The sequence below is a fragment of the Triturus cristatus genome, chromosome 8, assembly GCF_964204655.1.
Source record: "Triturus cristatus chromosome 8, aTriCri1.1, whole genome shotgun sequence".
NCBI classification, from domain to species: Eukaryota; Metazoa; Chordata; class Amphibia; order Caudata; family Salamandridae; genus Triturus; species Triturus cristatus.
In genome coordinates, this window is record NC_140591.1 from 1,545,967,813 (window position 1) to 1,545,994,640 (window position 26,828).

The 26,828-nt window shown below is 43.9% G+C and overlaps 1 protein-coding gene across 1 annotated transcript in view; it reads left to right on the forward strand.

The window, feature by feature from the left end:
* Positions 1 to 1,293: 1,293 nt before the first annotated feature.
* Positions 1,294 to 26,828, forward strand: part of LOC146806103 (ecto-ADP-ribosyltransferase 5-like) — a 517,784-nt gene continuing 492,249 nt past the window's right edge. The window contains exon 1 of the mRNA XM_085623442.1: positions 1,294 to 1,513. The gene's annotated coding sequence lies outside the window, so the exon portion shown is untranslated. The remainder of the gene's footprint in view (positions 1,514 to 26,828) is intronic.

The window sequence follows — 26,828 nt, forward strand, 5'->3', positions numbered from 1 at the left end:
AGCAGGTTTCTGGGCTAGTAGTTCCAATCTACGATCGCACTGGATGAGCCAAGAAGCAGCCGGAATTACCACCACTGATCCCTGGACTGTAAGAGTCCTGCTTCAAAGGGGCAGCATTAACAATCCGTGCTGCCTGACCCCGCCCCCCCTCTGTGGAATCGGGACGCATGCCCAATACAAGATGGCCGAAAGACGCCACACAACCTGTCGCGGAGACGTGATCGGTACGCGCCTCACCGCTCTGGACTGGAGTAACTCTAGGAACTGCAGGTGAGGCTACGACGAGTATCTGTCAGATGAGCGGGGTTGCCACGTTGGCTTGTAATTGTCTCAAATTACACCTCATATCATAGACCGATAGGGAGAGTCTATACTGCATAGTGCCTTATGTCATATTATTACATGCATATATACAAATGGAGAAGTCTGCATTAGGGTTTTATGATATACCTTCGAAAGGACACCGCAATTCGGACAAAATAATGCCTCTTTGCGCAGTTGTATTGCATTGCCCAGCGAGTACGAACTGCATCGGGTCTTTCTTAGCAGATTTTGTCTTGTAGAGTTGATCATTTGGGAGGGGAGGCCGTAAACTGTTGTAGAAAAGTGCGGCACTAAACGTATGTAACTTTGGGAGGCTGCTTGTTGTACCTTATGGAGTGTATTACGGAAGTAATTTGTCCGTAATGTTAAAGCTGCCCTTAGTAACAAATAGCCCCCTTTCACCCTTTGGGGTCCATAGAAAGAAAGCAGTATGTAGTGGGCGAGAATAAGTAGAGTACGAAGGAGAAGATTAAACAAAGTTGAATTGAAATGAGAAATCACCCTGAGCTGCCGACACAGCAATCTTCCACTCGAGTCACCTCCAACCGTCTGCCCAACTCGCTCTCTGGCACGTCACAGACATGCCTCGAGACGGACAGAGTCGAGTGACAAGATAGAAAGAATACTGTATATTTCTTTTGCTTCACAATGTAAATTTTGCATTTAAGAAATATACAAAGAACAGTTAGAGCAAAACGAAATAACACAAAATAATAACATAACACACCTGCCATAAAGAGAGCAAGCATAAAACATACACTTACGAAAGACACTGCGTATGCCTTTTACTTAACAGCATAACCAATGCATATAAGAAAATAACATGAGAAAACAAAAAAAACAAGCAGCTGCATACCTCACATTCCTGTCGTGGCTGCGCTTGTTACAAGTGTAACACAAGCTTTCCTGGAGTTTAATCTCGCATGAAGCATCAGATGTCTCAAATGACTGACTGCAGTTTAATCAGCTTAATCGGTGCTCCATCAGTGCCAGGGCACGAGCATATATATGGGCACGATCATATATATGGCCATGGGGAGATGCTGCTCATTTCCGAAGCCGGCGCAGCATCTTGTCCGGCAGCGAGGCCCCATGCACTCCGCCATGTTGAAGCTTTCCAGTCGCTATTGAGCTGAGGGGCCTGTCTCTGGACCCTGCCATGGCTGGGGAGCAGCAGCTGCAGGAACCAGTGAGTACGGGCCTGGCTTTCCTTTAGCAGTGGCGAGCGGGCCTCGAGACGTTCGCTTGCACCCAGGGACATTTTAAATTTTGGGGGGTCCTGGGCCACTCGTATTTTGTGAGGCCTCGTTTGTAAGTTTTGAAACGTATGATATAATTTCAGCACTTTAATGCCGTCCTTGGCCATGTTACTCACAGTGCACAGGCACACCTCGAAATTCAAAATGTATTTACATCTAATATTCATGAACAGTGACGTGTGCTTTCAGGATTATAATTCAGCAGCAGTTCACTAACATGATTGTTTATAATCTGGGAGACCTCCTGCGATTGCTTATATGTGAGGTCCTGTTTTGGTCTAAAAGAAACTGGTTTTATGACTGTCACATGGGGTTGAAAAACAAACACTTTTGTGCCATGTCTGCAACAGACTCCAATACATCACCCACGCTAAAAATAAATTAAAGAAAACTTATTTTAAAAAATGGATTAAGAATTATTTAGGGTCTTCAGAGCAAAAGCAAAGCTGGCTCTATCAGGGAAAATATACAATGACTAATGCTTTACAGGTAATTCCATTTGTGTCTGCCACCCTGCAGGGTGGAGGGTGACGCCACACCACATTTAAAGCAGTCCCTGCTCGCTGGCCGCGTGTGCACGCTCACGTGACCGTTGTGCCCAAAACCTGACAGGCCCGGGTGAGTACGGGCACTCTCCTCAGGCCTGGAGAAGTTCCGGTACTCAGAAGAACAAGCATTTACAATGCAATGGTCTCGGCATTGGTAAAGTTAGAGCTATTGGCATTGCTCATGACAATGCCGTTTCTTTACATGTTTTAAAAACAAAAACATAAACAAAAATAATGTCATGAGCAATGCCAATAGCTCTAACTTTACCAATGCCGAGACCATTGCATTGTAAATGCTTGTTTTTAATGCATCCTTGACACGGCCATGGCAACACCTACAACACGCGTTCATTGTTCTGAAATGGTAATGCATATTAAGTAGTTCAGTTTTCTTTTCCCAAGTGTACGTGGCCCCGTTGTAGGGAATTAAGCTGCAGGCTTGGCCAATACTGGAGTTGGAAATGCAATGAAACAAATGAAAGCATAAACTGAGTCCTGGTTTTAGAAGACCCCCTAAACTGAAGCAAAATAAACGATCCAAAATAGTTTGGCAAGAACTGCAGGTAAGCAGTATATTAAAAAGCTCCCAGCCAGAGACAGAACTATAAGATGTTTCTTGGGACACAAACACGTCATGGCCTCGCCTGAGTGCCAGGGTTAGCAGGAGTAACATGACTGCCTGGAATCTTGTAATTTATGAAGAAAAGTGGTTACTTTTTTCAGCAAATTATGATTTTTAGTCATTTATGTTCCCAGCAGTGGAGAAAGTTCATGAAAGGTTACTGTTTTTCAAAAGGAAGCAAGTTTTCTTTAGCCAAATTCTCTCCATGCCATGGAAGAAGGTCTTCATATTAAACATTTTCTAATCATATTTTGTTACTTATGTTTATCCTGAGGTTTTGACGTGGTATTAAATCACCCGAAGAACAACTCCTAGTTGGTGAACAATTGGTGAACAACAGAAGGAAAGGTGACTGGTGCTTGGTCAATTCTCATACAGGGCTCTTGCGCTGCTCCTATAATCCCCGATAAATTGTCATTTGGGGCTTTCATCAGTCTTGCACCTTGGCCGTGCCCAGGATGTGGTAGTTGACGTGCATCATGCTTAGGTGAAAGACAACAGTAATACTATTAAAGGATAATATCTGAATGAGAGAAGTTTGCATTTGGACTTTAAATTTATAACACTAATACATGAATGCAGATATAGAGGGAGGTCTGGCAAGTCTGCCATGTTTCTGCATTTTATTAATCTTTTCTTAAAAGGCGTCATTCCTTTAGTTTGCCTACTTATCTGTCTGTCTTCCCCAGCATTATTGAAGCCGTCTTTCCTGCTGGAACCCATCATCCCTTAGGTCTTTACTTCACCTCTTAAGCTGGGATGGAGTAGTCTTCTGGACTCTGGGGAAACTGTTGCTTTACTTACGTCATGTCTTATCCCAAATATGCTTGATAGTCCAAATGTCCTGCTTTACCCATTCTTTACCCCATCTCTCAGTACCCACCTGTTCCAATGGCCTTATTGGGAGTATAGGTTCACAGCTACACTTTGTTTTTTGTAATACTGTTTTCTAATTGTGCCTTTTAATTATTCCCAACTGCTTTCCTAGCAGTAATATTTCCTCAAGACCCATTTTTAGGTCTCGCCTACGCAGCGCGCATGCGCTACATAGGAGGACCTTTAGCTCTTGCTCTGCTATTTTTGGAAGCACATATTCGTGCTTGTGGCGTGATCCACCTTGCGGAAGCGAGCAGCAGCACGCTTGCTAATTGGCTGTTGCTCGCTCCTGCAAGGCGAATACCACCACAAGCACGAGTGTGCTTGAAAACAGCTGCTGCTTCCTAGCGCGATCACTTTCACGGCCGCGTCGCTTTCATGGTCGTGTGGCCAATGCTTGTTCTCAATTGCATTTCCCAGATTGATAAGATAGTAAAGCCAGCCAGGGCACGTTCTGCAGAGCTCTGATTGCTAACTGCAGGTCGCTGATTCCAGCAGCGGACAGGGGTGGTCCAGATTTTTATACTTCCGAGGTTGATGAACTATCAACAGAAACGGAAAGTAGTTACACTTACTATTTACAGCGCCGTGGAGCCAACACTTTGTGGCAACAAACTGTCGCTAGGTAAAACTGAAATTAAACTTTATTCACTGTTTTCAATTCTTTCCTTTGCTCGTTCTTTTCCCTTTTCTTTATTTTTGTGTATATCAGGCCTCTCTCACTCTTTCTTTGCATACCACTCTCTAAATGTTTGTCTCCACCGTTTTCTCCGTCTTTCCCTTCCACTCTATACTGCTGTCCTTGGTTGTTTTTCATTCATTGATTTTCGCCCTGACAGTTTCACTTTATATCTCTCCGGAGGTTACTCCGGGCCGGCACATGCAGTGTGTCGAATTTTTTCCCAAGCCTGAGGTTGTTTGTTCATCCGTGTCTTCGAGACTACGTGAGTCTGATATTGTTCATCGGTCTCTGGGTGTCTGATAGCACCCTTTGTTCTGTGGCCTTTTCTCAGAGTGTGACACTCTTTGTACCTCATGGGTGACTACCACTGACCACTAGCATTTGTGTGTTCATAGTGACTGCAGATCTGTGATAAGTACCCATCCAATCCCCACGTGGAGGGCTCATTGCTCTGTAGGTCTCTGTGTGCCAGACACCATCCATTGATCTCTTTGTGTCTGGCAGTCCGTTGGATCCTGGGTGTCTGATGGTGTTTACTGGTCTCTGGGGGTCTGTTATTATGCCTTGTTGCTTGGTAGTGTCCATAGGTTACTGATACTATATCTCGACTCATGGACATCTAAAAGTATCTTTAGTCCTTTGGTTTCCAGGCACTGTCCACTGGTGTCTTGATATTGTGTGTACGAGTTTGGCAGTGTCTATGGGTCATTGATAGTATGCTTTGACTGGGGTGAAGCAGGTAGGATCAATTGCCTTTAGCTCTGATTGTATCTGTTTGTTCCTGTGCATCTGAAAATGAACACAGTGCATCAGAAGTCTGATAACGTATGCAGATTTCAGATGTCTGATAATGTCTATTGGTATTTGCATGTCTGTGTGTATCCTTTGGTCTCTAAATGTCATAAATCAGCTTTAGGCCTATGAGTGTCTGGCAGCATTGGTAGGAGTGTGTATGGTAGGGTCTGCTGCACCCTGCAAGTTTGATTGTGCCTGTTGGTCTGCGAGGCCCGAAGCTATGTATTGGTATTTTTGTGTGTAATAGTGACTGTTGCAAAACCAAAGGAAATGATGGACGGAGTGTTGAACATTGCAAGCACTCACCCCCAGTCAACTGATCTGGGTTTAATCCATCACCATTCTTTAGCCCACTCTGCCACCCCAGTTCAGACATGGCCATATGCAAATCAGTCTGACCCTGTGCCTCATGGGAACAGTCCAGTGACTGTTGTCAGAAATTGTGTTGATTTTGTTTGTATTTAAACATTTATGGTGGTATGTGGGTGTCTGGCAATGTACAAAGGGCATTGGATGTCTGGTAATGTCCTTTGAGTGACTGATACTGGCAGCATACCTCTGGATATTTGTCTTTTGGTTAAGTCATATAATATCTATTGGTCTCTGAGCGCCGTTGTGTCTAACAGTGTCTGTTGGCCTCTGGAAGTTAGAGAGTGCATGTCAGTATTTTTGTGTTTGGATGCCTTTATTGGTATGTAGTTGTCTGTTAATGTACTGAGGGGTTTGACCTGTGAGAGTCTGACACTGGCAGCTGACTCCTGGGTACTTTATAGTGTCTTTTGGTTGTGTATGATAATTGGTCTTTGGGTGTCCATTGATAAGTCGGTCTGTGTGTGTCGGATACCAGTGATACATGCTTGGTTGTCTGGTAGTCTACCCGTTTCTGGGTGTCTTATGGTGTCATTAGCTATTTAGCATTTATTATAGGCCTGTTGTGTCTCATAGTGTTTCTAGTTCTCTGGGTATCTGTTAGTATGTATTGATTTAGAGGGTGGTGCAGATCGGGGTGTACAAAATCTCCCTACTTCCACGGATAGAGTAATTTCACAGTTACACGCACATACACTCATCATACACTTGGGCCCATTTTACTAACATACGCTCAAATACTCTACCAGCACTGAACCTGTGGAAAGAAAACTCCTAAACACCCTGCATCTACACTGAGGTCGATAAGACCTAATTGTAACTGTCCTGAGTCATGATCTAAACAATCTATACAACAATAATCAAATAGAGTACTCAATAATTGACAAGAAATAATCACCAACACTGTATTTAAAATTATGATGCTTTATCTAAAATTAGTCAAAGAAAATCAATCAAAGTAAATCATTTTTCTCATAATTACCTATTCTAGCTAAATGTCAGAATGGGTCAGGACAGGTTTCTCAGTAGAAGTCTCCCAAGTCACCGTCCTCACAGCATCGATCCTCACCAACGCAGGTTTGGGAAGAAAATGGCAAAGTGGCAAAAACCCTCTCTAGGCTAACAATATTTATAATAAATTTAACAAAAGAAAGCAACATAAAATGTTTTAGATATCCGCTGAACCGCTGAGCAGAGCGAGCAGGAAAGGATGTAGCATCGCTACATTTGGAAAATCTCCGCTCAGAAAAATCACAAAAATAAAAAGACGGAAGACGGAACTAAAAATTCTAAATGTATCTTTTTCATGTTCATATTTCCTCGGAACCAGCATTATGATCACAAAGTCTATTAGGCTCCTTTGTCCTCCAAGGTTACTCAGATGTATTTGGATGTTCGCCCAGAACTGCTGTCCTCACGGAAAACTTTTAAACCAGGCGAAGACTGTGGTCAGATGACTCTCGACCATGTTCAGCAAGGCCTTCTCATCGAAATTCAGTTACTCGAGCCCAGGCTGCAAACGGCAGCCATTTTATACTAGGCCAAAACGTACCATCTTAATTAAAAGAGACAAAAACAACGTTACCACAGCATAGTGATTAAACAGTGTTAACCCCACTAATACCCTTATGTGTATGTAATTATCTAGCCTTTGCAACACAGAAAAGCATTAGCACACGACAATTCAAAAGCATTTTGTGCTTTAAAATAAACAGCACTCAGCAACGTTTATTTAATAAAACATGCACATTATTAATAAGCAATACGAACGCATTCCCACGTGTAGGTTTCTCTTGTTAATTCATATTGGTTAGTCAGAACATTTACACAAAACAAATAATTAGTAATTAAAAATTAATAATTTTAATCATGACAAATAGACAAACCAGAGCTTAAAAACCCAATAGATTTTCAACAGAAAATTCTGCTCCAGCAATCCCCCCTTTGGTGATATTATCACCAAATAAACAACCCAAAAAAAAAAATTTTGTGAAATTTAGTCCCATTTTAGGAGAAATTGGAAATGTCTTTTTCTCCTTACACAACACTACACACCAGACACCCTTTCATCATCCCTCTTTGTTTCCAAGTAAACACTCTCCCTCAATTCTTCTAATTCTATTTCTTGTGGTTCTCTTTTCAACCTTTTGTTTCCATCTCGGCCCACCAAGCCCCCACTCCGCTGTGCACATTGTGCCAGGAGGCCCCAACGCGCTACAGCGAACAGTTGCACTTCTTGTAAACCAGGGCCCCTCATGGCACACTGGCATGCCCACCGGGGTACCTGCACTCAGGCAGCCTCCCCAGGGTTCACCTCAGTCCATAGGTTGTGGGTTAGGGCAGAAGAGTCAGGGACCACCAGCAGGCCAATCCCCCCTTCCGCCTACCCTCTGCACATGTGGCTCCTACCCCTTTCTGGGGACCATCCAGTTGTTTTACCGCCATTGTTACGCTTGCTTGTTAGCTGTCACCGTTCCGCCCTCGCTCTCTTGCCGGGTGGGTGGGTGGTCGACGATGTGCCCCTGCAGCTTGCCGGAGGTTCGAAGGGACAAAGAGGCTGAGGATCGCAGGGCGCAGATTCAAATAAGCCTTCCAGCGCGCCCTGACGACGTCACTTCGTTCAGCCCCCTTTTCCTGCCCTGGGGGAAGGTCCAGTCCCGTGGCGCTACTAAGGGCGCCCCGCCTCTAGGCGCGGGGGGCGCCGGTCATAGTAGGCGCACAACGTGACATTCACTCTTCCCATTTGCCCAAGGACTCTCAGAAACAGAGCGTGTTGTTCATGGCGTAGCCTTTTATTCACGAACAGGTAATTCACCAGTGACCAACACGAGAGTAACATTATCTCTTTGGATATAGAATTATCAAAGCATCACTCTTTAGTGGTATTAACTTGACGAAGGCTGCCGGGCAGTTAGGCACAACATTACACTTGAACTTGAGCTTGGCCGTTACACTTGAACTTGAGCTTGGCCGTACACTTTAGTGGCCTTGGCCTGTCAAAGGCAGTAAAGAAGATATGCACCAGATTACATTTGAACTCTTGAACTTGGCCATACACTTGAACTTGGCCATCTCGGCCCACCAAGCCCCCACTCCGCTGTGCACATTGTGCCAGGAGGCCCCAACGCGCTACAGCGAACAGTTGCACTTCTTGTAAACCAGGGCCCCTCATGGCACACTGGCATGCCCACCGGGGTACCTGCACTCAGGCAGCCTCCCCAGGGTTCACCTCAGTCCATAGGTTGTGGGTTAGGGCAGAAGAGTCAGGGACCACCAGCAGGCCAATCCCCCCTTCCGCCTACCCTCTGCACATGTGGCTCCTACCCCTTTCTGGGGGCCATCCAGTTGTTTTACCGCCACAGGGCGAGACGCTCCCTGGCGCGCTCGCCCTCCCCCCGCGCTAACTGTGCCCCCAAATGGCCCCTAGCATTGTTTGTATGAGCCACTGCCCGTCTACCGAAATTCTGACCTCCATCCTGATTCCACCTCTCTCTTTTGTTATCTGGGCCGTCCTGTGATACATTACCTGCCCCCTTTCAGTGACCCTCGAGTTGTGAATAGCCTAGTTTACACCCTCTCCTGTTTCCCCAGAATTAATCCATGACCCCCTGAGAGGAACCTGTCACCAGCTGTATTTCCACCACCGTTATCCTAAAGGGAACTACTATCCCAGGCCCTCCATCAAATTTCCGCCCGTACGGGTGGCTAGATGCTAGCGCAATCCAATTAGACTCCCCTTGTCTCCTGGGACAGCGGAGGAAGTGTTGGACCCGCTGCCTTCCTCTTACTGATCGCCCGTATCACTGTCCTCCCAAGCTTGTCCTTGACCTTAACCAGAGCCCCCTTAACTTAGACTGCCTGCGTTATCCTACCGATCACATATAGAACTTCCCTTCAGACCATTGGTCATTGAGCGGTGGCGTAATAACGCCCCCTCTTACAGCCTTGTGATAATTTACCAGGCCCAATAATGCGTTATATGAAGTATCTTGGCAACTAACCTCAGTAGCAGGCACATTGTCCAGAAACCTCACTTAATGCCCACCGAGCTGGGAAGGCCCAACACTATCTCCCGTTTTTACATTACGACATCCGCCTCCCTCCCCAAGGAAACTAATCCCTTAGGGCCTCAAATAGCAAATCTGCCCACCGGGATGCCTGCAACCTTAGTGCAACCCTAAGTGTACTTTCCCGAGCCTCTCCGGTATGCTTCTTCGATATGCCCAAGAAGTCCAGGACCTCCAGGGATCCGAAATCTGTCACCAGCCAGGTGACGTCCGGGACCACCAGCAGGTCAGTCCCGTTTGTCGCCAGCCAGCCAAAGAAGAACTACTGCCCCATACCGTTACTTGCTGACACCAGTCATAATTAACTTACCAACCAGGCACCTCCTTGTGCCTAGAAATCACTCAGCTATGCTACATATTTTGTGTCCATCAACAGACCTTCTTGAGGCGGACTTGCACTGGGCTGGACTCCTACACTGCCACCCTCTGAGCTATTGCTCCACCCACTGACCAAGGCTGCTCCCTTTGTGAGAAGTGTTGCTTTGCCCCTTACTGTTTAGGACCTGTGATTATAGGCCACCACAGGGGTATGAAAGGCTGGTTTTGCTTCGCCCCTTACTGTTAAGCCCTGTGGTTGCAGGCTGCAACAGGGGTATAAATGGCTGGGTTACCATGATAATGCAGCACCTGCCGGGTAATTACCCTGTGCCCGAGGTGAAATTTATAAATTGTATTCCATGACCACCTTTACCATGGAGCCTCCGGTTACCGTATCTTCTGCTATGTGCCTCTTTATTATAAATCCTCCCACCCCCTCATGGCCAACACTATGTGAAGATGGAGTTGCCTTTGGTCGAGGGAAGCAGCGGCTGGATGATTAAATTTATTGCCTGGTAACTAACCAGACCCGGTAGCCCCCGCAACAATACTCACCGTTCAGCCCCTACACTGACTATTGGTTATTATGTCCCTCGCAAAAGGCCCCCTACGTGAACGGAATAAATACTGTTCCATATCGGCCCAAACTGGTGATTGTACACTTGGGTTTTGTAAGGGGTCCTCCTGCTGCAAAGCTTTTTTTTTTTGCTGCACTGTCTCCCCACACTTATTGGCATCACCGCGAAAACATTACAAGAAAGTACGTCCATGCCAGAATAGGCTCCCCGGCACTAGCGGCTCAAGGGTAATTGTGAGCAGACAAAAATGTCATCTGTTTCCTGACTTCATAGCAGCAGCATGAGCACCCGATGAGACGTTCTCCTTCAGGCTAAGGCCAAGGCTGATTCCCCCTATACTATCACTCCAGCCATGTGATTCTGTTGGCAAGACAGAGTTCATGTCCCTTATGCTGAAATAACCATAAAGTTTCACAGCTAACTGGAAGAAGGTATTTGGCTGTGTACCCTGGGGAGATTATCTGGTCTTTGGCTACCCCTTACCCTTTTCCCTAGGAAGGGGAGGGTTGGGGTTTGTCCCCCTGCCACCGAAGTGACGCTACTAGCGTCCTGCGCAAACCTTGCCACGGCAGCAATAGATATGGCTTTGCGATGTTCTGTGATAGGGTATTAAAGCAGGGGTTCTGACCATCTGCTTGCTGCTATAGTGCTCAATATGCTGACCATTTAAGCAAGCGAGGGCAGCAGCCACTATCTTGTCTACTTTCCGTCATAAAGATTCCCAGTCATGTAGCTGGTAAGTGCAATTGCGAACCAAGCAAAACCGCTCCCTTAGTGACGCACGCCTAACGGGGAGGCTCTTGTGCCACCAACCATTGTCTACCTCTGCACCCTAAGTAGCTGTAATCATAACATAAATAAGCCCACAGATGGCAAGTGCAACACAGTGCTAAGTATTTTTTAGTTGCCTAACATAGATAACCTTACACGACTCAGACGGTCATTAATCTGTAGACAAATGACATAAATCAGCGCTTTGGAAAGCAGAAGAAAAAGGGGGTGTGGACTGACACTAATCTGAAGGCCCATGACATATAATAGCGCCATAGGGAGCAGTCGCGAAGGGTGTAGATCACCACATTATTTCCCCATAGTAGCCTACATAATTGTGCCCACTCTAACCTGCCCATTGCTTACCAGCGAAATAGTTGTTTGTGATGGGAGGAAAACCTTGTCGCCCCTTTGTAAGTCAATGAATCATACCAAACGGTCAATTTGTGGATGGGAACCCCTGAATATATCAGCAGGGAAATGTTGTGCCTCAAAGCTGTAACCATGTTCAAACCCCCGATCCCAAATAGCGCAGGGTTACTACCAGGATGCCGCAGCCTCTCAAATTTGACGTATGGCATGACTCTTATGTGCACTTCCACTCCCCAAAAGTAGGGTGCATCTTGGCATTAAATCCCAGATTGAATGGTGTTTAATTTGTCTACCTCCCCCAAGATGCAAAGCTAAGTGTGTCACGCCGGGAACGGCGCCTGGGACCTTAAACAATGCAAATTTACCGCATCCGTGGCTGGCCAGGGATGCAGGTGCAGCTAAAATTTACAAGTTACTCCCCATGTAAATTGAAATGTAAATAATAACAACCTGACCCCTTAACTTCCTAATGATCGATGAAGCAGGTAATTTGACGCTGTATGAGTGTGCTGAAGCCTACGTTGCAGAAATGGGATGAACTTCAAAGTGCAGCGCATGCCAACTGAGTGCGCATGATTGACCAGTGTTATTACGAATGGCACATTTAGAGTACCCAATCATCTAAGACGGGTGTAGCGTGCCAAATAACCGCTCGGAATAGTTGTAGGGCTCTCCCAATTCAATTACAGGTGAAACAGCTAATTCATGGACTTGGAGTGCGCAAAATGATAGTACTTGCGGCACTTCTACCAATTCAACCCCATAACATTTCACCCGGAATATCATTACAGCCAATACAGGAAGCAGACAGCATGATGCGCAAGGACTTCTAATATCATGTGATAACACTACATCTACGACATATGTTGTAATACAAAAGCTTCGCCAGCCAGAATACAGATTGCAGGGGAAAAGAACAAATAACCGGTCTATGATGATTATGATTCTTGTATGAATCGCACTGGCAGATTTTAATGGTTCTTTAACATGCGGCGCATTGGGAGACCAAAATTCCCGATCGGAAATAGTAAATATATCAAGATCCGGGCTAATAACCTTGAGCTGAAATGCATTTGATCCCTACCCGCCGTCCCAGCTCCAAAATAGCGAGAACCGCCTTTCACCGCAAGCCGCCTCCCTCCGTACCTTTGAGCTAACGTCTGGCTGTTTTAGGCGAACCGCGCCGAAAGTGGGAGGACCCTAGATGTGGAGACAATAATGAGGGGGCTGGTGGACAGCGAGAAAAGACTGCGCCCCACATGCTACGACACGAGGTAAATCACCCTCGTGTACAACAAAAGACTGTTCCAAAGGTGTTTTTTAAACTCGCCTCATCCGGTTTTAGTGAAACATCCTGCCGCGAGCCGCTCCCAATGCCTGGCGGGGATATGCGAGGGAGTGATCAGTAGGTAAAATAATACGGCAAGCACCGTATGAAGAGATGTAAAGAGGTATAGCCGCCGTTTCAACAACAATTGCACCACCAACTGAGGTTTCGATCGGCCCAGCTGTTCCAACCCACTGCACGAAACCCCTCGCAAATAATAAACATCACATTGCCTTAACAGCTAAGCAGTAACTCATTACATGTATAATTATTCCGCACCATCTAAGCTAAATCATCTAGAGATGCTAATAAATACATAGATACATGAACAATAATGCGTTATGCGAAATAATGAACACACGATGAACCACAGAAAAGCTCTTGTAAATGTCTCTAGTCATAACCAAACGGGAACGTTCGTCCTCCGCAGAATAGCAATACGAAACCTCCAGAGCTTTGCAAATTTAAGACTATGGGATAAAACAGGATACAGCTACGAAAAAGCTGCACAGGAGATAACCCCTCATTGTTTTCTTTGTGGATTTGTAGAGTTTGAAGCTGAATACCCAACATAGATCACAAATAACAATGCAAATGAAATTCTTGAAAGACACATCTCAAAAATCATGAATTCCCTCTCACGTATGGTTCCTCACACAACGCGCTCTTTTATATGGAAATACACGCGAAACATTAAATGTTCGACACAAATGCCCAGTAGGTGGAGCTAGAGATTCACGTATTCTCTTGCGGTAGAAGGCTCGATCGTGTCACGGTTAACCCAGGAGGGTGCAGAGTGGAACGCCTTACGGGGCAGGATAAGGAGTGAAAGTCTGTATGCAAATATATGCAGACGTTTCTCCGGGAGCCGCATGTTACCAAGTGTACAAAAGAATCACATGGATCATTGACGAATATTTGACGAACACATTTTCATGCAACAGTACAACAGATAAGCTAAGGTTACATCTGTGTAAAGATAGTGGGGTAGATGTACCTATACAGAATACAGGCTAACGTGATGTAGGTACCAATGCAACTACACGAACGAATCACATGTGAACACAGGGCGTCCCCTCGCATATCGCAGCGAGACGCCTCGCAGTACGAACAGTATGGTTCTTGTCACCATTCGGCCGATATAAGAAATACACGCAAAACAACGGCGCGTCCCCCGCATATGGCAGCGGGACGCTTCGCGCTCCAAAAGGAAATAATTAATTAAATACACGATCGCGACAGACCCCATGTGGGCGAGCTACGCCTAGGCCCCCTCAAACCTCCTGTGCCACACGCAACACTCCGCCGACTCGAACTCCCTCCACGTCGACGATGTGCCCCTGCAGCTTGCCGGAGGTTCGAAGGGACAAAGAGGCTGAGGATCGCAGGGCGCAGATTCAAATAAGCCTTCCAGCGCGCCCTGACGACGTCACTTCGTTCAGCCCCCTTTTCCTGCCCTGGGGGAAGGTCCAGTCCCGTGGCGCTACTAAGGGCGCCCCGCCTCTAGGCACGGGGGGCGCCGGTCATTATTTCTTTTGATTAATTTCTTTTTCCCTCCCCTGTTTTTACAACACAAACACACCAATCTTAGTATCAATAAAGCAACAATTATACAAGTCAAAGGAAACAATATTTTACCTATAATAGTACTACCTATTTTCGCAATAAAACTCTTAACAGCAACTATTTTATTAGCTATTTTAGTCCAAATACTCTCAGCTTCTAGTGGTACTAATTCTTCACGCAAATCAGTAATATTTTTGATATAGACCTTCAGGTCTTTGCTTTCGTCTGGAATGTAAGTGCAACAATGTTGAACTTTCAGCATTCCACAAACTCCACCCTCCTTAGCTAATAGAATATCAAGGGCAAGTCGATTTTGCATAGACACGGCACGTACGGCAATCAATTCCGTATTCACCAAAAGAAACCCTCCAGCGGTATTTGTCGATAAGCGATCCACCACTGTTGACAGTTTCCGAATTCCATAAGCATTCAAAGAAATTCCCACTGCTGGAATTAAAGCTCCAAAAATGTCACCCACTATTTCAGACCAAGTTTCTCTCTTAAAACGCTTTAGTAAATTAATATGTTCTACATCTTCTCTTTTATCTATATGAAAGATCTTAGGAAAGACCAGGCCCACATAACACGTGCCATACCAATGGTCAGGCAACTTGTAATAAGCCTTGTTCCCACAAACATAATACACTCCTGGAAAAATTTGATCTTCTCCACCTTTGAAACCCCATCCTGTTGCAATGAAGTATGTATCATGACACTCACTAGTCCCAACAAAATACGTATCATATTGGGATTTCCTTCTTGTAATGCACAGCTTACCCTTCTGTGGTGCATCTAGAGCTAAAGTTGGACTAACCCCATTTCTCAATTCTTTTCCCATCTCAATGTCCCAAATTGTCTCACTCACTTTATATTTCCCTGCTTTCTCATGCATGCTCATTCTCCTCTCCTCCACCATATTTAGGAAAGCTTTCTCCTCTTCTTTCAGACTGCAAGTTAAATTATTCTTAAAAATGTAATCTAATGTTAATTCTTCTTTTTCAATAAAAATCTCACCAAAAATGTTAGCTTCTTTAGCTGGATTCAGCTTTTTATTCATTGGCAAGTGCCCAAAAACACTATCATTGTTAGACATCTCATAATCTATTTTCCCTAACAAATAAAAAACACTACTTAATACACTACAAGAAATTCCATAGGTAGCTGGTAAATGGTGATAAGTAACACCCTCTGAAACGGATGCAGGTAATTGCATACAAACGTAGCAATCCCTAACTTCCATTGTCTTCACATATTCGTACAACAACTTTGAAAAAACATTACTAGAAAAATCATTAATTGACCTATCTTTATGTATGTATGTATTACTAATTCTGGTCGGAACTACTTTTTGTGAACTCTTCTCTGCATTTGTCACATTCTCTGTATGCATCTCAAATGTACCTATTGTAACTCTAAAAGTAACTAATAAAGCTAAAACACCCCATAGTAGCATTAATAATCCAGTACAGCAGCAGCACATTTTACACCATCTTCTTAAGAAGGCACATCTACTTTGGTTATTCTCTATGTTAGCCATTTTACTACTTTGACCGTGTCTTTTGACTTAGCCTCTGCACATCTACTTTGGTTATTCTCTATGTTAGCCATTTTACTACTTTGACCGTGTCTTTTGACTTAGCCTCTACTACTCCAATACTTGAGTCTATAAAATTCTGGATTACTTCAAACAATTAATTTCAGTTTTTCTTCTTTTCATTTTCTCCAAGTGATTTCTTCTGTTCACTCAATTTGGATACTCATCACTCTTTACTTCATTTTCTTCAACATCAAATTGTATTAGATCTCCAACAATATCCTCAGTATCCGACTTTTCATCAATGTCAGTCAAGATTACTTTCAGGATTTCACCTGTATCTTCCTCAACCACTTCTTGTACGGTCTCCTCTGGATTTCCTTGACTTTCTGCCTCTTCACCTTCAGACGATGCCACGTACGTCCATTCCGGCGACCTATACTTCTGGTTAGGTTTTCTTATCCTCTTGATCTCCTCTGGTTCTTTTGACTCCTTTCGCTTTTCACCTCTTGCTGGATTCTGACTCGATACCTCATTCACTTGTTCAGCTTTCGAGGTATTTGCTCTTATCAGTCTATATCTCAGCCTCTTTATTCTGTTGATAGGCCAAAGATCTCCTCTTACAACCTTTTTCGGTCTTGTTTCTGTATTATTTCCTTCTCCAATCCAAGTTCTCTTTCTCAGAACTCGACCCTCTGATTTCTCATTCTCACTTTCATCCGATTCTGTTTCAAATGCCTCTGGCTCTTCAGCAGTTTTCTTTTGCTCCACAGTCTTTTTCACCACTGTTTGAGACTTCCCTACTTCTGTCCCTCCTCGGGTCTCCAACACGCAATCTTCTTGCTGTCTACTTGTCCCTTCACCTAACTTATCAGGAATGTTCCCTACACCTCCTCGGGGGTCTTCCGCAATCTGTCCCTCTCTATCTTTTTCTGACCCTGCTTCTTCAGGTACAATCTCAAGTGGTTCTTCGATCTCCTCCTCTTCTGATTCAGGAGTAGTCTCTGTGGAATTGCTCTTTTCTCTTCTCTTTCCTTCACTGCTTTTTGGAACTTCAGGCTCTCTTACAGAATCTGATCTCATTTCTGAGACTCTCAATGGTTCTCTTGAAGCCTTTTCTGCTTCTTTTCTCACTGGTTCTGTGTCTTCATCATCACTGGAATCTGACTCTTCAAAGTACTCCTTACCAGTCCCATCCTTTGGGTTTGGAACTCTCAGAGTATGACTCGCATGTACCCAGTTTTTCACACCAGCACACTTCACTGCAGTTGTCGTAGTCAGAATGACTTGTCTCGGCCTTCCCCACCTTGGAACCAAGCAATTTCTTCTTCTGTGCACCTTAATCCTCACCCAGTCCCCTGGATTCAGATCATGAGCTTGCTTCTTCTCAAGTGTGGTAGCTTCTTCTCCAACCAGGTGAAACACAGAATGAACTGCGTCAGCCAGGCCTTTACAGTAATCCAAAATCATGTCATCAGTTATTGTCATCAATTTATTGACAGGCACATATGCATGTCGCATTGCACGTCCCATTAAGATTTCATGCGGACTTAAACCAGTAGTTCTATCTGGAGTAGATCTAATAGTCATTAGCACAGGAGGCAAGACATCAGGCCATTTCATTCCAGTGGCTAAACACATCTTACCAATCCTGTTCTTGATCGTGCCATTTATCTGCTCAACAACACCAGAAGCCTCTAGCCTGTATGCACAATGTAGCTTCTGCTGTATGCTTAATGCTTCACAAATCAAACTCATGAGTTCATTATAGAAGTGTCCACCTCTATCAGACTCAATCGTTACTGGAAACCCGTACCTAGGAATCAACTCTCTTAACAGTAACTTTGCCACTGTTACTCCATCATTTCTCCTAGTCGGATAGGCCTCCACCCATCTTGAGAACAAGCAGACTACCACTAGAACATACCTCAATCTGTTCACTTGGGGCATTTCAATGAAATCAATCTGCATTCTCGTAAAAGGACCACCTTCTCTGCCTATTGTTCCCAGACTCACCACTGTCTTTTTTCCAGTGTTAAATTGCTGGCAAATCAAACATCTTTGACAGATGCTCTCTGCAATTGTCCTGAACTTTGCATTGTACCAGGTCTGCTTAAAATACCTGATCATCGCATCCCTTCCCAAATGTCCCTGGCCATGATACATCCTTGCCATTGTCGACAGCATAGAGTTCGGCATGACTGGTCTGCCATCTCTATAGACCCAAACATGGTCTGTTTCTCTTGGGGCACAACCTGCCTTGATCCAGTCTTTCTTTTCTTCCTTTCCTGCCTCATCCTGCAACTGTTTCACTTCATCCCACATTGCTTTTTCTTTCAGCTTTCTCTGTTTTGCTTCAATTTCATCACTGAAGTATTTTGCATGTCTCAGAATCTCATCTATTTTCTTACTCTGCCAGTCCACTGTATGCTCACGAATTCTCTCACTAATTTCAGGTCTCAGGCCATATACAAATCTGTATACAAAATGACTCAAATCTTTGTCACCCAGGTGTTCATCCCCACTGAATTGTTTAAAAGCCAGTATCAGCCTCTCATAGAAAGCATGAACTGATTCTTTTGCTTCCTGTTGTGTTCGATCTATTTTAACCCAGTCTGTCTCTTTTGCAGGTACTTTACTTTTCAGGTATACCATCACCTGATCATACTTTCTCATTACCTCTGGATCTGGTGCTCCTGTTCTCTGATCTCTTGGATATTCCTCAGTAGGCCAACTCACAACTATTTTACACTCAGTCCACAAGTCTGCTGGAACAATTATATCAAACAGACTATTCAGGTCAATCCACAGCACTTTTGACAATTTCACAAACCTATCTACCTGCCTATTCCACTCGACGGGCTTTTCTCTCAGTCGAGGGAAATCATTCGTAAATGATAAAATATCCTGTCTGGTCCATGGAACATGTACATATCCTCCTCCAGGTATTTCTCTCATAGGATAAGCAGCAGTGGATGCTTTCTCTTTTTCTCTCACAGGAAATGCTGAATAAGTCCTGTCCCCTGATTCTTCTCTTTTCTTGTACCACCTATCCTTCCACTTCTCTATATCACCCCATCTTCGCAACAATGCAACCATTTCTTTAATCTGTCCTGTTATACCAGTACCATTCAAATTTTCAATGTCTTTATCCGTAAAATCCATCCTGTAAGACTTCTGCAAAGCTTTTACCTTATCAATGTCAACTCCCTGTTCATTCGCTATGGCTCTTAACCTGTCATGTGTATTCCTTGCTCTCCAGGTGATGTTTTTGCACATAAATAACAGTTCACCATCATGATGATTTTTTAGAATTTCTGTAGGAACTGTCCCTGCAACAAGCTCTTCTAATTCTACATGTAACCTAGCCACATCAATTGCCTGCGAATCTTTATCCCTCTTTTGAAGGACTTTCATCCAATCATTCAAATCTTCAGCTGTTATTTCAGTAGTTTTTCTCACTGGAACCACTTTCTTCTGCGGTTCTAAAATCGGCATCCCTGAACAACTAGCTTCACTAGCATCCAATCTCGAATTAGACTGTACTTCTAATCCTTCACTACATGTGTCCTGTCTGGATTGTCTCAGATCACTATTTTCTGTCCTTCTTCCTGAATCTCCTGAGGGACCAGCTAAACTTGTTATCTTATTTCCAACATATGGAATCACCAAACCATTTTCACCTATCCTCTGCTTATCAAAAACAGGCATAACTGGTCCTATGGTTACAGGCACCGTAACAGCTTCCAGATTCTTTGTCAGCTCTCTAATCTTTTCAGTCAGCTCTGTTGTAGTCCTGGCTAATTCTCTTGTATTCTCGTCACCACATCGATTCTCTCTCTCCCTGAAAGGATGACCACTTCTTAACTCAGGTGCCACATTTTCTGTCTCAATGATACGCAATGTATTTCTTATCGGGGAAACAACTGGTGTGCTCTCTTCTGGTTCTGGTCTATATGGAGGTGGTCTCTTGTAAATCATGTCATTCAAGACCTCATCCTCATACTCATTAACTCCATATCTTCTCACTTCTGCCTCAGGAACCCTTTCTGCTCCCTCGTCAACTGTTCTCATAGGATATAATCCCTCTGACATGCTAGCATCTCGCCATCTTTTCATTCGATCATGATGAGTTTCACGATCATGTCTCCTCCCGAACATATACCTATAGTTGCCTCCAGACCTCTGCTTTTCTCGCTCATGTACTTCTTCTTCCCATTCCACTAAAGCCTCAAACTGTGTCGGTCTTGGTCTTGGGTCAAGACATAACATCTTTTCCCGTAAATTTCTCAACACGGCCAAATTAAATGAACCATGTTCTGGAAATGCTAGGACACCATCTTCCTTTGTATACCTAACCCAATTCTCCAACCATATACAGGTATGATACCCATATCTCGCAGCCATGAAGGATGCAGGTGTTTTCGCTGGAGGTAACAATTCACCCTCTCTTGTTTTAACATCTTTATCCTTGTCAAACCAGCGCTTTATTTTTCCGAACAAAGATTTTTTCTTTTTCTCTTCTTGGTAATACATTTTAGCGTTTACCAAAACTTTCTAATCCCTTCCGTATTACAAATATACAATACAAATTTTCAACCAATAACAGCGCGACTCACACTAACGCACCAATCCTGGAGCGTCTACGTCACTAGAATAGCTCTTCCAATCCTTGCGCGGCTCACACTAACGCACCAATCCCAGCGCGAACACTATTCTGATCCAATATCCAATCAGAGCGCGGTCTGTATGACATCAGCAGCCGCTGCAGTCGCTTCTGTCTCCTGTCTCCTGTCACTCGTCTACCCCTCCTTTACAAAATTTCTCAGTAGACTTCGTGTCAAATTCTACAAAATCTATTAGTTACAACATATAAACATCTCCATTGTCTGCTTCGCTAACCATAGAATAGTAAAGAAAATCTTTTTCACAAGAATCCCGTCTTTCACTCACTTCTGTTTCAGTACGGAATTAATACTCTCGTTGACACAGTAGCACATCCCTCTACTCTGCCCTTCTATCATGCATTCATTAACTGTTTCCTCTAGGACTGATCCAAAGAGTTTTACAATCAACTAAATGCTCATACATTCACGCACAATCATACAAGAAAAATGTAGTACATACACACAGAATCCTTCCCGAGAACAGCGAACAATCTGTCCCGCTACAGAATTATAACACACGTTAAACAAGCAGCTTACCTCTGCCCAGTCCTTCAAACAAGCTCAGAGAATACCTATTACTTCTCCCGCGATAAGCTTTAACGGTGAACCTTACGGATCCCTGGGACTTAAGACCAGAGTTTCACAGATAACCTTCGCTACCATACGCACTCCTTTTATACCAGAAATATTTCTAATAGTAACATACAACAATGTCACTGATTCCGAACCCAGACAATGTGACGCGCAACTCCAATTGTCACACGTTTTTCCTACAATCCCGTCTTTCCCGAGAGCAGTATATACTTCCCTCTGCCCTACTACGGAACTGCTACTAGCTCCCAAGTTCCAGAAGCACTACATATAACTCAACACGACGACTCCAACATATAGTATTAGTACATATACCAACATCAATCAATAATCAATAATCAATAAGCCAATATACAAGCAATCTAATCAGATCAAGACAATCATCAATAACCATCAAATTCTGCTACCAGGAAATTGGTGCAGATCGGGGTGTAAAAAATCTCCCTACTTCCACGGATAGAGTAATTTCACAGTTACACGCACATACACTCATCATACACTTGGGCCCATTTTACTAACATAAGCTCAAATACTCTACCAGCACTGAACCTGTGGAAAGAAAACTCCTAAACACCCTGCATCTACACTGAGGTCGATAAGACCTAATTGTAACTGTCCTGAGTCATGATCTAAACAATCTATACAACAATAATCAAATAGAGTACTCAATAATTGACAAGAAATAATCACCAACACTGTATTTAAAATTATGATGCTTTATCTAAAATTAGTCAAAGAAAATCAATCAAAGTAAATCATTTTTCTCATAATTACCTATTCTAGCTAAATGTCAGAATGGGTCAGGACAGGTTTCTCAGTAGAAGTCTCCCAAGTCACCGTCCTCACAGCATCGATCCTCACCAACGCAGGTTTGGGAAGAAAATGGCAAAGTGGCAAAAACCCTCTCTAGGCTAACAATATTTATAATAAATTTAACAAAAGAAAGCAACATAAAATGTTTTAGATATCCGCTGAACCGCTGAGCAGAGCGAGCAGGAAAGGATGTAGCATCGCTACATTTGGAAAATCTCCGCTCAGAAAAATCACAAAAATAAAAAGACGGAAGACGGAACTAAAAATTCTAAATGTATCTTTTTCATGTTCATATTTCCTCGGAACCAGCATTATGATCACAAAGTCTATTAGGCTCCTTTGTCCTCCAAGGTTACTCAGATGTATTTGGATGTTCGCCCAGAACTGCTGTCCTCACGGAAAACTTTTAAACCAGGCGAAGACTGTGGTCAGATGACTCTCGACCATGTTCAGCAAGGCCTTCTCATCGAAATTCAGTTACTCGAGCCCAGGCTGCAAACGGCAGCCATTTTATACTAGGCCAAAACGTACCATCTTAATTAAAAGAGACAAAAACAACGTTACCACAGCATAGTGATTAAACAGTGTTAACCCCACTAATACCCTTATGTGTATGTAATTATCTAGCCTTTGCAACACAGAAAAGCATTAGCACACGACAATTCAAAAGCATTTTGTGCTTTAAAATAAACAGCACTCAGCAACGTTTATTTAATAAAACATGCACATTATTAATAAGCAATACGAACGCATTCCCACGTGTAGGTTTCTCTTGTTAATTCATATTGGTTAGTCAGAACATTTACACAAAACAAATAATTAGTAATTAAAAATTAATAATTTTAATCATGACAAATAGACAAACCAGAGCTTAAAAACCCAATAGATTTTCAACAGAAAATTCTGCTCCAGAAAGGGCACCTCATAGTGTTCACCGTCCAATATTTCTCTCATATTTTGCAGTAGCTTCTGAATGTCTAAATATGCCAGTTGCTCTGTAGCTTTTGGGAGCGACTTCTGATCTCTGGGTATCTGCCTCCGATCTTTGGGTATGTCTGTAGTTTGCAACATAATATGTCTTCCTGAAAGTTTCATTGGTCTCCAGGTGTCTTTTGTGTTTGTTTGCGGTATCCAATAGTGTCCAATGATCTTTGACTATTTGCTAGTGTTAATTAGCCTCCTTTTATATGGAAAAGCACACTGGTCTCTGGATGGGTGTAAACATCTGTATCTGATAGTACCTGTCAACACTGATAGTGTAATGTTAGTTCTTACGTTTCTACTGGTATCCATTGGCTGTTTGGTGGGAATGTCTGTAGTTCTTGGTTCTCTATTGTTCTCTTTTTGTATCTTGGTGTCTCTAAGAATGTCATTGGCCATGTGGTGAGTAATTGTTGGTCTCTGGGGACCTGAGTGTTTTGTATTATATGAGTGCCTGACAGTGTCCAATGATGTAGGTGCAATTCATGGTGCCTGATGATCTCTGGGTGTGTGATAATCTGTTAGTAATCCAGTGTATACTTCTGCCCATTGCCTTACAGATGTCTCATTGTGTCTGCGGGGTCTAGTAATATTCCTATATTACTGAATGACTGAGAGATTATGTAGGTCTTTGGTTTCTGGGTTGTGTTGCTTTCTTGATGTCTGCTATTGCCCACTGGCTTCTGGGTGTATGATCATGACGGCTGTCATCTGGTAGTGACTGTGGTTTTCTCGATGTCTAATAGTGCTTGTAGGTTTTTACCTGTCTATTTGTATCCATTGGATGTTGACTGGCCTCTGGCTTTCTGATAACAGTGGCTTCTTCCTGAGTGTCTGAAAGTGACTGTTTAAAGTGTCTGTTGGCATCTAAGTATCTTGCTAGTGAGTGACCACAGTAATATAAGAATAAGAGATTGTTTTATTTTGTGCTTAATGGCTTCGTTTTCAGTGTTCCTAAGCACTGTAAATAACAAATCCTAGACTGATAAAGATGATGGCTGTAGGATTTATGGTGTCTGTACATCTTTGTGTATCCAATGGTGTTCATTGGGTGTCTGAACAGTAGCGGTCAGTGGAGGGAGTTCCGTGGGGCGGTGAGGCAGGGCGGGGGAGGGGCAGGGTGGGGAAATGTAAACACCGGAATATGGATGAACGGAGGTAAATACACATTTAAACAAATAAAATGAATTCCTTTGCGCGCGCTGCATCGCAAAATGCGATGCAGCGCGCGCAACGAAATTTGTTTTACTTATTTAAATGTGCACTTACCTCCATTCATCTATATTCTGGTGTTTACATTTCCCCACCCTGCTCCTCCCCCGCCCTGCCTCACCGCCCCACGGAACTCCCTCCACGGACCGCTACTGTGTCTGAAGGCTTCTGAATGTCTTGTAATGCAGAGTTGTTCATGTGTGCCTCTAGGTGCCTCTTGATGTCTATCAGTGCCCACTGGTCTCTGGGAGACTGATAGAGTTAGTTAGGGCTGGCACTCTGCTTAATGGCATCTGGTGGAGTTCTTGGTCGAAGATGTCTATTAGGATCACACAGAAAAGTTTACATGCTAAACGTTTACTGACTGTGTTCAAAATAAAGAGTTATTAGTGAGGATGCCAACATTGTTTTACATTGTTATACGTAAATATAACTTTGACCACATCAGGCTCCTTCTGGAGGGTGCTGTCTGAAGGGAGTCATTTTCAGTTCAAAGGGATGGGAAAAATCACTTGGAAGTGACAGAAAATACATATCATTCAAACAGTGAAAATTTATTTTTGTTTAAAAAAAATCACAGATTGCCATAGTAGTTTGCGAATGCGCTTCACGTCACATAGAAAATGTTGTCACTCATAGTGAAGTTAGCCAATGAATTAAAAGGGCTGATCTACTGCTGAATGCTGTAGTGCGTGAATGAAAATGTGATAAACATAATAACGGACCAATCAATGAATAGGGCTGGCTTAACGCCTCTATAAGTTATTATATTATACATACAATTTGAGTAAAAGTAACTAGCTCCAGACCTAAAACAAGCATTGCCATAGCCAATAGGTCTCACCTTTGGGACCTTAAAAGTATTTAGTTGTGCAGCACAATATCCTTGGTGCAACAACATCAACTGTTGCATGGCTAAACACTTATAAGGTCCCAAAGGCGAGATCTATTGGCATTGCCAATGCTTGTTACTTTATTCAGCTAGCAGGGCTCAGCCTTGCAAGTAACCATGTTTTGCTCAGTATGGAGGAGGCGAAGGACGTCATGATATGAAAGCGGAAGTCATGTAGGAATGCTGGCGTGTGGTTTCAGGAGAAATAGAGCAGCCTGGATTCGTGCAGCCGAGAGACGCCAACTCTCACTCTTGTACAGTAAAATAGTGCACGTCTCACTTGCTTCTTTCTCAGTCAGTTGTCAAATATTGTGTTTGGACTCTGGCCAATATCTCTGTGACGTGCTTGTATTTTAGCGTTGCGTCATAGCAGAGCCGTGTTGACTGACAGCCTGTCTTGCAGCATCTAAGTAGAGAATGATCATGCAGGCGGCACGAAGAGGGTATTTCATGTCCAGGGTAAATGTTTTATCTCAGTAGAAAGACAGGAATTCCACGAATGAAAGGAAAGTAGTAGGTTTAGGAGGGCTCTGCTCTTGCGCCCTTTATAATAATCCACATTTGTAAAGCGCGAACAATCACCCGTAAGGGTCTCTAGGCGCTGGGGGCCGTCAGGAAGATTAAGCAAGCCACTGCCCAGAGTCACATGGTGCTGGGCTAACCTGCCGCCGGCGCCGGGATCGAACCCTGATCCCCAAATTCCGGTGTCAGGCGCCCTGGCCACGGCGCCACACCTCTTCCTTTACACTGGACAAGAGCCCTCTATCCGTGCCTCAGAGAAGACAATGCTTCTCAATGAGCAGCCAGGGTGCGACTGGTCTATAGAGCGATCAGATAGTGCAGGATGAGCTGGTCTGACTGATCAGTTTGAGTGCCCGATTTTGGGCTGTTTGTTGGCCAGTTTTATGGTCTGCTGGGTCAGTTTGTACCGTTGATTTCCCTGATATTAAAACAAGCATTGTCACCTGCAATTTAAATCCATGCACTCTTCTATCCTTTCAAAACACATTAACAGGGTGTCCTTACAAGTTCAAAACTGCCCCAATTTACAAGCAGGGACACTTTTTTTTGCTTTCTAATTCCCTATGGGGTGCGCCTTTGTTTTGCTGCCCGAGCCTATATTTTGTCCAAGTCCGACACTGTATGATTCAGTCATAGAGCACTTTGTGCTGCATTGGGCAGGCTGAGAGGTGCCATATCCTGCACCTTCAGGACCATGGCAACTTGGTATGACCCACAGGCGTCAACCCCTGTTCACTTATGCACTGATGATTTGAGCTTCAGGTGTTACACAGCTTAACAAATGAGCCTGTAAGATGCCTTTGAGCGATTCACCTGTACCTGTGTTCTGTTAGGCTTGCCTAGACCAGCACGTGCGGTGGCCTAGCTCCTTGCACTTTACAAATGTCCGACAAGGGCACAATTTGTGTCCCATCTCCAAGAGGTAAGAAAGCAACCAAATGAAAAATGAGCAATCCGACATGGAGCAGCGACCCCCGCCACACAGCCATCGCACAACAAGAAAAGTACCAGCTGGCGCTTGACCATAGGCCAAGCTGACATAAACCACCAGCTGGTTGCTCTATGGTGATGCTTGCAAAGGAAAACCCCATCACAGTAAAGGAACAGAATGTAAACTCAATCGAACATACTAAAGCAGCTCA